The sequence below is a fragment of the Narcine bancroftii genome, chromosome 4, assembly GCF_036971445.1.
Source record: "Narcine bancroftii isolate sNarBan1 chromosome 4, sNarBan1.hap1, whole genome shotgun sequence".
In the NCBI taxonomy this organism is placed as follows: Eukaryota; Metazoa; Chordata; class Chondrichthyes; order Torpediniformes; family Narcinidae; genus Narcine; species Narcine bancroftii.
In genome coordinates this window covers 40,580,448-40,593,438 of record NC_091472.1, presented here as the reverse complement: position 1 = coordinate 40,593,438, position 12,991 = coordinate 40,580,448, and the positions used below count along the sequence as shown (strand labels likewise).

The 12,991-nt window shown below is 37.4% G+C and overlaps 1 long non-coding RNA gene across 2 annotated transcripts; it reads right to left on the bottom strand.

The window, feature by feature from the left end:
- Positions 1–796: 796 nt before the first annotated feature.
- Positions 797–12,060, bottom strand: LOC138759813 (uncharacterized). 2 transcript variants are annotated; one of them, XR_011355109.1, is made up of 3 exons: positions 11,982–12,060; positions 8,184–8,243; positions 797–938 (listed from the first exon to the last, which is right to left on the bottom strand). It is a non-coding gene; the product is annotated as an uncharacterized lncRNA (long non-coding RNA). The 2 variants fall into 2 exon arrangements; XR_011355108.1 differs by lacking the exon at positions 797–938 and adding an exon at positions 4,996–5,789.
- Between the last annotated feature and the right edge of the window lie 931 nt (positions 12,061–12,991).

The window sequence follows — 12,991 nt, the reverse complement described above, 5'->3', positions numbered from 1 at the left end:
TTCAGCACCACCCGCATCGCCATCCTAGGGTACATCGTGGAACATTGTGTCATTGGCCCTGACCCCAAAGGCAAGCACCCCCTCATGGAACTGCCCCTCCTCACACACTCAAGGCCCTCCGCAGGTGCCTAGGTCTCCTCTATTACTCCCAGTGGGTCCCCCGCTTTTCAGACACGATCCGCCCACTGGCCCAAGCCACCACTTTTTCCTTTCCCCCCCCCCTCCGAGGCGCAAACAGGTTTCGCTCATATCAGACAGGATATCACTGATGCCACGATGCATGCCATGGACAAGGACATCCCATTCCAGGTGGAGTGCGATGCCTCTAATGTTGTCCTCACATCACCCTCAACCAAGGGGACCGACCCATGGTCTTCTTTTCCAGGACGCTCCATGGTTCAGAGCTCGGGCACTCCGCTATTGAAAATGAGGCCCAGTAGAAGTGGTCCGCCACTGGCGCCACTACCTGACAGGCAGGCAGTTTACCCTTCTCACTGACCAGCGTGCAGTGGCATTCATGTTTAGCACTACCCACAAGGGCAAGATCAAGAATGATAAGATCTTGCACTGGAGAGTTGAGCTGGCCATGTTCAGCTATGACATCCAGTACAGACCAGGGAAGTTCAACGACTCCCACAACATCCTGTCCCGGACTTGCGCCAGCATGCTGTCTGACCAATTGCAGGCATTGCACAACACCCTTTGTCACCTGGGCATCATGTGCCTGTATCACTTCATTAATTGTGGTGCGCTGTGGTGCAGCAAGCGGACTCAAAACACAAAGACCACTACAGACTTTAATCCACTTAATCTTGTACACCAGCTTCAGTCTCGATGATTCCACATGTGACTGGCCCGGGAGTGGCCGGATCAAGGTCTATATCCAGGTTGGTTGATTGACAGCCGGCCAGGTGGAGTCGGCCTCTCAGCTGGTTTTCCTGCAGGTACAAAGGTCGCCCCCCTGCAGTAAGCTGGTGGTTACATCACGACAATCAGTCACTTCATATTCTCACTGGTATATCATACTGCTCAAATGCTCTCAGAAATGAATCCACCATATATATATAACCCACATCTCAGGATCTGAGGCTAAGGTTCCATTCTGCTAAAATACACCTGGGAGATTGTACTACAGAGGTTTTAAGGTCAAAAAGAGGATTGAGGTGCCTTACCAATATTTAGTTAAAGAGATATTATTGCCCATTATGACATGAAGAATTGATGCAAAATAGAAAAAAAAAGTGGAGAGGTCAAGCCCTGATCACATTCCTATTGCACTTTAACTAGTTTTAGACAACAGGCCTGATTGCCCACAATCAGAGCTGCTGTGTGTATTTGCCATTGCCTTGATCCTGAAATTCAAGCTTGTCCACTGGATCTCTGAATCCATTCGCAGGGTCTCAGCCATTCGCCCAGCTGGTAGACTTTGGCCTCACGGTCAACAAGGCCAAATGCCAGTTTGGGAAACAGACATTGCAGTCCTGGGGCACACCATCTCAGCATCTGGGGCAGCTCCGGCACTGGAGAAAGTGGCAGCCGTCCAGCGTTTTCCCAAACCCTCCTCCCTCAAGGACCTGCAGGAATTTGTGGGAATGGTAAGTTTTTAATTTTTACCAGAGATTCATCCCCAACGCTGCCCGCATCATGCGCCCTCTTTTCACGACGAAAGAGAACACCCTGGCCTGATCGGAGGAGGTGGACGAGGCTTCCAGCGGTGCAGTCAAACCCTGCTCCCAAAACTAATGCTTTTACCAGGAAACTGGAGCAGGAGAGTCTCACAGCTATACATTTGTAGATCATTTAAAATATTCCTGGCATTTACAATCAATGAAAAAATATTTCTAACTATTAATAGTTTAAAAATGAAACAATCAGGAGCCACAAGATGGAGTACTGGTCAGTTGGGAAAACCAGCCCTCTCCAGGAAAATAGGAAGAAAGTTAGGAAAAGACAAAGCACAACAAAAATAAAATATAAGAAATAGAAGATAAAGTTGTAGAGAAGAGAAAGAAGATGGCACCCAAGAAGGAGAAAGTAAAAACAACCGAAAAAAAAAGTAAAGTCGCTGGAGAAGAAAGAAGAAGGCCTTACCTGCATGAAGGAACAAGGAGCTATGGTGGCGAGGAGCACCCGATCCCCGAGGTTAGTGCCTGCCCTGCGGAGTTGCGACCTCCCGGATGGTGGACTTCAAAAATGGCTCTCGGAGCCAATCAAAAGTGCGCAGTGCACAATCAAAGGGAAAAGAGGACACCGATGGGAGGGGGGCTCAGCAGAGGAGCGGGCAGCCACAGCGCGAACAGCTGAGGGACGCCCAGCATCAGGGTGCTCAGCTGGAGGACAAGAAAGGTGGCAGAAGGAGGGAGCGAAAAAAACAGACGAGGGAGAAAGACGGAGGGGTGACCGACAAGAACATCAACGACAGGAGGCCCGGTAGACGAGCAGCCCAGGAGGGGAGGACCAGCATCAAGAGGCCCAGCAAAAAGAGGCCCGACAAAGAGATACAAGCAGCTCATCAGGAAAAACAGAAGAGACACAGACACAAAGAAGAGAAGAAGACACAAACACAGGTACAGACACAGAAGAAGAGGAAGAAGACCAAGATCTTCACAGAGAATTAGAAGGTAAAACTGATGGACAGAATATAGATAAAGCTTTTTATGAAGAACAAATGAGATTATTAAAAGAAAGGTTATCATTAGAATTTAGTGCAATTAAAAGGAAAATGAAAAGAGCAGAAGATAAAATGCAAAGTTTAGAGCTGGTCATGACAGAAATAGGGAAAAGAGTAGAGAATGTGGAAGAGTGGGAAATGGCTGTAGAAATGGAAGTAAATGACTTAAGAGAAAAATTGGAAATGAAAAAAAATTAAAGAAAATTGATATGTTGGAAAACTATAGTAGGCGAAACAACATAAAAATATTGGGCCTGAAGGCGGGAGAAGAAGCCGCAGACATGCAAGAATTTATAAAAGGATGGATCCCAAAGGTCCTGGGAATGATAGAAATGTAGGAAGAAATGGAAATAGAAAGGACACACAGACCACTAGCTCCAAAACCGCAGGCACATCAAAAACCAAGATCCATCTTAGTAAAATTTTTGAGATATACGACAAGAGAAAATATACTGGAGCGGGCAAGGAATAAAGTTAGAGAAGATAATAATCTAAAAGAACTGTATTGGCATCATTGAAAAAGGACAAACAAATTACATATAACCCAACAGAGATTAATGAAAACTTCAAGGAATTTTATGAACAATTATACCAAACTGAGAACGAGGGGAAAGATGATAAAATAGAGGAATTTTTAGCTAAAATTGAACTGCCAAAATTGCAAGAAGAGGAACAAAACAAACTAATAAAACCATTTGAAATAGAGGAAGTACAGGATATATTAAAAAAGCTGCCGAACAATAAAACACCAGGAGAGGATGGATTTCCAATAGAATTTTATAAAACATTTAGAGTTATTAATTCCTCCTCTCCTGGAAGTAATGAACCAGGTAGAAGAAATACAAAACTTGCCAGATTCATGTAAGACAGCAATAATTTCAGTAATACCAAAGATGGGGAAGGATCCATTAACACCAGCATCATATAGACCAATATCTCTACTTAACTCAGATTATAAGATAATAGCAAAATTATTATCAAACAGATTGGCCGATTGTGTACCAAAAATAGTAAAAGAAGATCAAACTGGATTTATTAAGAAAAGACAAACAGCGGATAATGTCTGTAAGCTTATTAATCTAATCCACGCAGTTCAAGGAAATAAGAAACCAACAGTGGCTGTTACTTTAGACGCAGAAAAAGCCTTTGACAGAGTAGAGTGAAACTACTTATTTAAAGTATTACAGAAGTTCAATCTGCCAGAAAAATATATAAATTGGATTAAAGCATTGTATAATGGACCATTGGCGAAGGTAGCAGTAAATGGATATGTATTGAATCAATTTAAATTAAGTAGGTCAACTAGACAGGGATGTCCATTATCCCCCTCATTGTTTGCCTTAGCAATAGAAACTTTTGCAGAACTGATAGAAATAGAAAATAAAATAAAAGGGATAAAAATAAAGGAGGAGTATAAAATCAGCTTATTTGCAGATGACATCATAGTATACCTAACAGAACCAGAAATGTCAATAAAAGAATTACATAAGAAATTGAAGGAATATGGAGAAATATTGGGGTACAAGATCAACGCAAATAAAAGTGAAGTGATGCCAATGAGTAATGCGGATTACACAGAACTTAAGAAAGAATCACCATTTAAATGGCAAGCACAAGCAATCCGATACCTAGGGATCAGGTTAGATAATAACTTAAGCCACTTGTACAAACTAAATTATCAGTCACTAATAAAGAAATTGCAGGAAGACTTAGAACATTGGAAAGAATTACCGCTAAGTTGATGGGGGGAGTGTAAACTGCATTAAAATGAACGTGTTCCCAAGGATACAATACTTATTTCAAATGTTATCAATTCCCTTAATGGAATTTTTAAAAATGAACTAAAGAGAATAATAAGGAAATTCTTGTGGAAAGGGAGGAAACCGAGGGTAGCGTTAGATAGATTAAGAGAGAGGTATAACCAAGGTGGTTTGCAGTTACCAAATTTTAGAAATTATTATAGAGCTGCACAATTAAGGTATTTATTTAGGGAAAAACCAGACTGGACTAAGATAGAACTAGATAAAATAGGGGAGAAGGTACCAGAACATATACTTTAAAAGTAGGATGGAAAGCTGGTGCAATATAAAAGCTCACCAGCATTGCATCATTTACTTAATATATGGAAGAAGATCCACATAGAAAGGAAAAAAATGAATTACCAAATACCAAAATTATTATTGATGCAAAATCCGTTAATCCCTTTTACAATAGATAACCTTTCCTTTAGAGAATGGGAGAGAAAAGGAATCAAAAGAATAGAAAATTGTTTTTTTGGAAATAATTTATTAACATTTGAATAGTTGAAGTACAAATATGGAATAACTCATGGTACAATGTTTGCATATCATCAATTGAAAGCTTATTTAAAGGATAAATTGGGAAACAGATTGAGATTACCTGAAGGAAGCAGCTTTGAATATGTGATTACAGACACAATGATAATTAAAAGATTTATAATGAGCATGTACATTAAGCTGCAAGATAAGGAAAATGATGAAATAAACTATAAACCTAAGCAAAAGTGTGAAAAGGATTTAAACATAAAGATAAAAAATGAAGCATGGGAAAAATTATGTTCTGGAACAATGAAGAATACAATAAATACAAGGTTATGCATGATACTGTATAATTGGTTACACAGGGTTTATATTACTCCTCAAAAATTAAAAGAATGGGATTCAACATTATCGGATATATGTTTTCACTGTCAGAAGGAAATGGGAACAACAGTACATGCAATTTGGACATGTACAAAAGTGAATACGTTTTGGGAAGAACTAAATCAGATACTAAATAAAATTACAAAACATAACATACCAAAAAAAACCAGAGATCTTTCTTTTAAGTAACACAAGAAGTAAAGAATTAGGCCTCAAATTGGATAAAGCACAAAAAAAATTTCATTATGATAGCCTTAGCAGTAGCAAAAAAATGTATAATGTCAACTTGGAAAATGGAAGAGAGCATGAGTATACAGCCATGGTACATGGAAATGAATAAATATATTCCATTGGAAAAAATAACATAATTTAAAAAATAAAGTCACATTGTTTGAACAAATTTGGGAACCATACATAGAACATAACAGAGAGAGCTTGCCTAGGACCTCCATCCCCTAAAATGAGATTGAAAATGATAAGAAGACAAAACGACTCGATTCAATATGTAACAAATAGATGATGCACTTTTCTTGTTTATTTTCCTTTGTGTGAAGATATTGTTTAATGGTTTTATTGTATTGTATACGTTGAATATTTATGGGTTTTGGAGGGGGGGTAGGAAGAGGGGAGGGAGGGAAAGGGGGAAAAAGGGAGAAAATGCCACTGTGTAAATTTAATGAGAAATGTTTGTACATATTTTGGTTGATATGGTTTACAGTATGAAAAATAAAAAAATAATGAAACAATCATTACTAAAAATTAAACAATTTTAAAATTTTGCTTGCCTCTTAACCCTTTAGCTTGACTTGAGACTCCCTGCTAGCTAAGTATCAAGTGTTTTGTTGCATCGGTATAAAACTTGTGTTTGGCTGCATTTGGAATATTCTGGTTGTTCTATTACAGGAAGGGTGTGGAGACTTTGGAAAGAGTGCAGAAGATATTTACAAGACTGCTGCTTGGATTGGGGGCTATGGGCTAGAAGATGAGGTCAGGCAAAATTGAGTTATTTTCTCCAGAGCAATGGCATCTGAGGAGAGGCGTTCATCAAATTATGAGAGGCATCAATATCTTTTTACAGAATGAAAATGGAAAATACAAGAGGACATGCATTTAAAGTGGGTGGGGTGTGGGAGGTTGGAGGAGTGAGAGATTAAAGGAGATGTGTTGGACATGATTTTTTTTTACACAAATAAATAATGGCAGGACCCTGGAACAGGCTGCCAGGAGGTAGTGTGCAATCAAATATGATAACAGAGTTTAACAGGCTTCTAGATAGACACATGAATACGCAGGGAATGTGGTGGGGGAGGGGTAGTTTAATCTGGCATGATGTTCGTGGAAGACATCATGTGCTGAAGACCCTGTTCCAGTGGTGCATTGCTCTCAGTTATATGCTCAATACTTTTCTTTGATAGTGTATGTACAGGTCAATTAAAAATGTTTTATGCCATGTTTCTATAGGCATCAGAATGGAAAGAATTCTCAGATTATTCAAAGATTTGCCTCATCTAGGAAAGGAAATACCCTTCATCCAATCAAGGAACAAATGGTCAAAAAACCAGACCCAAGACAGAAGCTTGGTGATCACTCATGTACAAATATTCTGTTATATTGTGCTGCCAATACCAGAACACAGAAATAAGAAGAAACCTTTCAAATATTAGGACAAACAGCATCTTGATTTGAAGTGAACTTATTCAATTCAAACTTAAATGTCCTGTAGGTTTGTGCCATTGAAATAGATACACACCAAGCTATTGAAAAACATCTTTCAAACAAAACTGTAGCAGCTACCCAAACTTTTGGCTGATTTTTAATTTGAACAAATATTCATTACTACTTTGTACGATCAATGCAAGTGCTTATAATTTTTAGACCTTGGACTCAAGATTCCATTTATTATCATGTACACAAAGTACACCAGAACCTTTGTGTGCCCTGTAAAGGCTCACAGAGACATTAATATAGTGCTATTATCAAGACAAGAAAAGCAAAAGAGAGTGGATTCATAGATGTTCAAATCCATGGATCTTGCTGCCTTCTGTGTCCCTGTAAAATCTATAGCCGCACAAACTACTGTCTTGTCCAGTGAACCAGTCCTCGAAGCATCCAAGTTGCACCTTCTCTACCCATAGTTCCAAAGTCCCAATACACTAGGATGCCAATCATGCCAGAGCCCTTGTGATATTTGCCTCACTTTTGCCCTCTTCTTTAAGTACTCTCCTATAAATCTAAACTTATCCCTTTTTCTACACACATCAATGGTTCATATAACCATATAACCACTTACAGCACAGAACAGGCCAGTTCGGCCCTACTAGTCCATGCCGTAACAAATTCCCACCCTCCCAGTCCCACTGACCAGCATCCGGTCTATACCCCTCCAGTCCTCTCCTCTCCATGTAACTATCCAGTCTATCTTTAAATGTAAACAATGATCCCGCCTCAACCACGTCTGCCGGAAGCTCATTCCACATCCCTACAACCCTTTGCGTAAAGAAATTTCCCCTCATGTTCCCCTTATAATTTTCGCCCTTCAATCTTAAACCATGTCCTCTAGTTTGAATCTCCCCCACTCTTAATTGAAAAAGCCTATCCACATTTACTCTGTCTGTCCCTTTTAAAATCTTAAACTCCTCTATCAAGTCCCCCCTCAATCTTCTATGCTCCAGAGAAAAAAGCCCTAGTTTGCACAACCTTTCCCTGTAACTCAAAAAGGGGGATGTCACGTTATGCTGTAGGATTGACACGTAGGCTCCTGACTCCCTTGGGAAATTAGTTTAAAAAGTTTTGAATAAGCACTGTTTCAATCTTAAAAATATTTAAAAAGTGTATTTAAACATTCTTACCTTACTTCCATGATACCTCCAAAAAAAAAAGAAAAAAGGAACAGCAATGACCTCTGGAACCTGACGGGAAGACAAGAAGAAATAAAATTTTAGGTCTACCTTGATGATGAAACGGTGCTGGACTCCGTTCTGCCTCCCAACCTGGTGAGCCTTTGGAGGGGACTCTTGCTGGTGTCTCACGCGCATGCACAGCACACCGATGTTCAAGACACTACTGGGAGTGCAGCAACCCTCTAGAAAAGTCGGGGACCTCGACTTCAGCACCGGAAGAGGAAGAATAGGCCTCAAGAGGAGGTTCATCAGCTGAAGAGGAGGAAGAAGAGATACAAGAAGAGGTAATGGAAGAAATTAAATATAATCCTCAGATCAAGACAGAAGAGTTATCTATAGCTGCTTTCAGGTGGCCAGAATACACGACTGTAAAGCCGCCTATTCTACCCCAATGTGTTGTCAGGTGGCCACCTGAAAGTGGAGAACCTGGCCAGGAGCAGCACTTACCAAACCCTCCTCCTGTAGGTATATTCTCCGGCTCGGAGAATCCCCTGTTGCCCCTGAAAACAGCAGTAGGACTATGGCCACAGTCCACAGGGGCTGGCATTCGCTCGGACGCATCTCTCCTTCAGCCGGCACGTTCAGGTGACAGAAAGGCATCTTCTCCATGGCCACCTGAACATCCCAGTTGCACTCTCCCTGCCGCGGCTTATGGTGATAATGCAGCAGATTAAAGCAATGAAAGGGGAAATGAGAGAAGCTGAAATTAAAGAAATAAAAGAAGAAACTGATAAGGTGTTGGATGTTATAAACAAAATGAAGAAAAAATTTGAGAAAATGGAAGAAACAATCACTAGAGTACAGGAAGTTAAAGACTGTGTTTAATGTGGAAAATACAACTACTAGTTTAATTACAGTATATGAAAAGTTTTCTGATAAAGTAGATATTTTGCAGAATTTTAGAAGAAGTAACATTAAAATATTAGTTCTTTCCAGAGGGAAAGAAGGTCCGGATGCAATTCGCTTGGATTGGATTCCTAAAGTATTGGGAGAAGATCATTTGAGAATCAGATTGAAACTGAAAGAGCCCATAAAGCTCTAAGACCTAAGCCTCTCCCAAATCAAAAACCATGTTCTATATTAATAAAGTTTCCGTGCAATCAAGACAGAGAGAGAGAGTTCTAAGACTTGATGTGAAAGGAGCAAAAGAACGACAAAGTCATTTGTTATGGGAAGGGGATATTCTTATTCTACCCTGATTTGAATGAAGATTTGTTGAGAAGAATGAAAGAATTTAATTTAGCTCAGAAAATTTTATATGATAAAGATTACAAGTTTGTCCTTCGATATCCTGCGAATTGAAGATTTTTGTACCGGGACAACAGAACAGATTCTTTACAAATTTTGCTCAAGTGGAAGAGTCTTCCTGAAGCTCAGCCTTTAGTAATTACTACGGACTTGATGCAATGAACTATCCTTTTTTTCCTTTATTTTAATTTCATAATTGAGATGGAAGAACTTGGTGATTTTTTTTGTCTTTTATGCCCTTTTCTTTTGATTTTTGAATTGCTATTTTAATTATGATTAACTAATTAATTGATTAACTTTTATTAGCCAAATGTACCAAGGGAGTTGGGAGGAGTGGGAGGCGTTGATTTCTATGGGATTACGTGTGTGTTTGTGACTTTGGTCACAACCTGTAAAATGGAGGGAATTAGTGTTGTATTAGACATTTATTGGGAGGGATTTTTCCTATATTGCTATAGGTATGAACTTGTAAACATTTTTCTTTGTACTTTTGCCTTTTTCTTCTTTCTTCTTTTGGATTGCTAAAGGATGTGCATATGGACATAGATTTTTGTTGGATTTGGAGGAGACTTGCAGGATGAGGTGAGGGAGAGGGATTGATAAATATTTGATCTAGACGAGTAAGGTCATTAAGTTTGTAAGTTTTAATGTTAATGAGATAAACAGAACAATTAAAATAAATAAAATGTTAACATATATTAAGAAATTGGGAGTCAACATAACTTTTCTTCAAGAAATGCATTTAACTAAAAAAGAACATTTGAAATTAAAAAGGGACTGGGTGGGATATGTAATGTCATCTTAATTTAATTCTAAAGCAAGAGGGGTGGCAATTTTGATTCAAAAGAATCTCCTAATTAAAGTTTAAAATATTGGCACAGATCCTACAGGGAAATACACAGACAAATATTTTTTGAAATTTGGACATTTTTGAATTTGTACACTCCAAATATTGATGATGAGAAATTTATTCAGGATACCATTTTTAAATTTGGCAGAGGCCCATGAAGATATTTTAATAGGAGGGGATTTCAATTTTTGCTTAGACCCATTGTTGGATAGGTCTACTCAAGTAATGATAAGAATGAAAGCTGCAAAAGCTACATTGGGTTGATAAGAGATTTGAATTTAATTGATGTATGGAGAAGAATCCACCCTAGAGAGAAAGACTAATCATTTTATTCTAGCAGGTATTATGCTTATTCTAGAATTGATTTATTTTTGGTTTCGGCTCAAATACAAACTAGGAATTTTGAAGCGGACTCTAAATTGAGGATTCTATCTGACCATTCACCGTTATTAATAACTGTGGAAATGCCTGACAAGGAGAAGTCAATATATAGAAGGAGAATAAATTCTTTATTGTTGAAAAGGAAAGATTTTTGTGATTTTGTTCGAAACCACATTTGGGCATTTTGCAATATAAATTTAAACTTGGTAAGTGATATATTTATTATATGTGACACTTTAAAGGCATAGTTACGAGGTCAAATTATAAGCTTCATATCTAAAATTTAATGAGAGAAGTTGATCAATTTAAAAAATTACAGTTTTGGAAAAGGACCTTCAAAAATGGGTTTCTGAAGATAAGCTTAGACAAATGATTAATAAAAAAGTTTCATTATAATACATTACAAACTTATAGGACTGACAAAGCTATTATTAGAACGAGGCAAAGATACAATGAATTAGGTGAGAGATCACATAAATTGTTACCTTGGCAATTAAAAGCAGACAGACCAAGAATAATTAATACAATTAAAAAAGATACTAATGTAATTACATATAAGCCTCAAGAAATAAATGAATCCTTTAGAAATTTCTATACGAAATTATATACTTCAGAGTCTTTAGGAGAGAAAGCTAAAATAAATAATTATTTATCGCAGATAAATACAGCCAAGGCTAAGTTGAGAAGAACAAACTGAACTTAATGCTCTGTTTACTGAGGCAGCAGTAAGAGAAGCAATGAGCTCTTTACAAAGTAAGATGATTTTCCATATGAATTTTGTAAAGAATTTAAAGAATTAACTAATTCCTATATTTATGCAAGTACGAGACCAGGCTTCACAAACTTCTTCTCTTCCAGAATCATTCTCGATGGCATTAATTACTGTGATTTCTAAAAAAAAGATAAAGTCCCTCTAAAACCTTCACCTTATTGAAACATTTGCTTAATGTTTGGATAAAATGATAATGGTGGAGGGTCTATATCACCTAAAATGCCATTGATTAACCCTATTTTCAGATTTTCCAAGAGATAATCACTTCTTGAATATGTAGTACCGTAAAGGTATTGTTAATGTTGAAGATTGTTATTAAAGAGGTCAATTAATATCATTTGAGCAATTTAGAAATAAATATGCTATACCACATAATACTCTTTTTTGCTATTTTCAGTTAAGAGCATATCTGAGAGATAAGTTAGGACCCACCATTTCTTTCTAGTTGTATAGAGGTAGAACTTCTTATTAGGAGTAGGATTGTTAAAATGTTTACCTCTTTGATATATTCATTGTTACAAACAGAAACTTCCATACTAGGATTACATCAATCTGGAAAGAAATGGGAAACAGATTTGATTATAATAGATCAACAAATGTGGGAAAATTTATGTAGGGATTGTATGAGTAATACTAACAATGTAACATACAGATTAATTCAATACAATTTTTAAATATTAATTATACCTTACATCTCAGAAGTTGAATAGATTGAAATCAGATTTATCAGACCAATGTTTTAGGTGTGGGGAAAATGTAGGATCTTTTATACATTCATTGTGGCCTTGTCCCAATATGAGACCTTTTTGGGCAGATTTACGTAGCTTTCTGGAACAAGTTACGTAAATTGTTTTTCTGCTAAGTCCTGATTTATTTTTATTAGGAAATATTGAAGGTGCAAGTCCTAAATTGAAACTATAAATTTATCAATTGAAATTTGTTAAATTAGCAATAGTGGTAGCAAGAAACTGTACTTGGAAATCAGATACATCTTTAACTCTGCCAAGGTGGCATGCTGAAATTCAAAGTTGTATTGTTTTGGAAAAAAAATGCTTATAATTTAGAAAATAAATACTCTATATATTTTTTACAAATTTGTAGTGATATATCCTTCCAATCCCTCTAGGCCTGCGAGATCTTCCTCTGTATGTTTATGTTAGGATAGATGAGTTGTACTGGACGATATCTCTCTCTGCAATCCAAATATATATATATTTTCCTTCTCTTTTTTTATATACCTATAAAGTTTTATTTTTTAATTTGTATACTGTTTCGTTGAGGGGGGGGGGTGGATGGGTGGGAGGTAGGGTTTTTTTGGGTGGGGTGAAATCTATCATGTATGTTATCATTTGTTCCTTTTTTGATATCTGTAGTATTATAATTAGTTACTGCATGTATGGAATATTAATAAAATATACAAAAACCAAAAAAAAGGTGCAAAAAGGGTGTAGTAATACAGCATTGTTAATGTAGCAGTTAAGTACCAGTGACCTGGATTAGAATCCA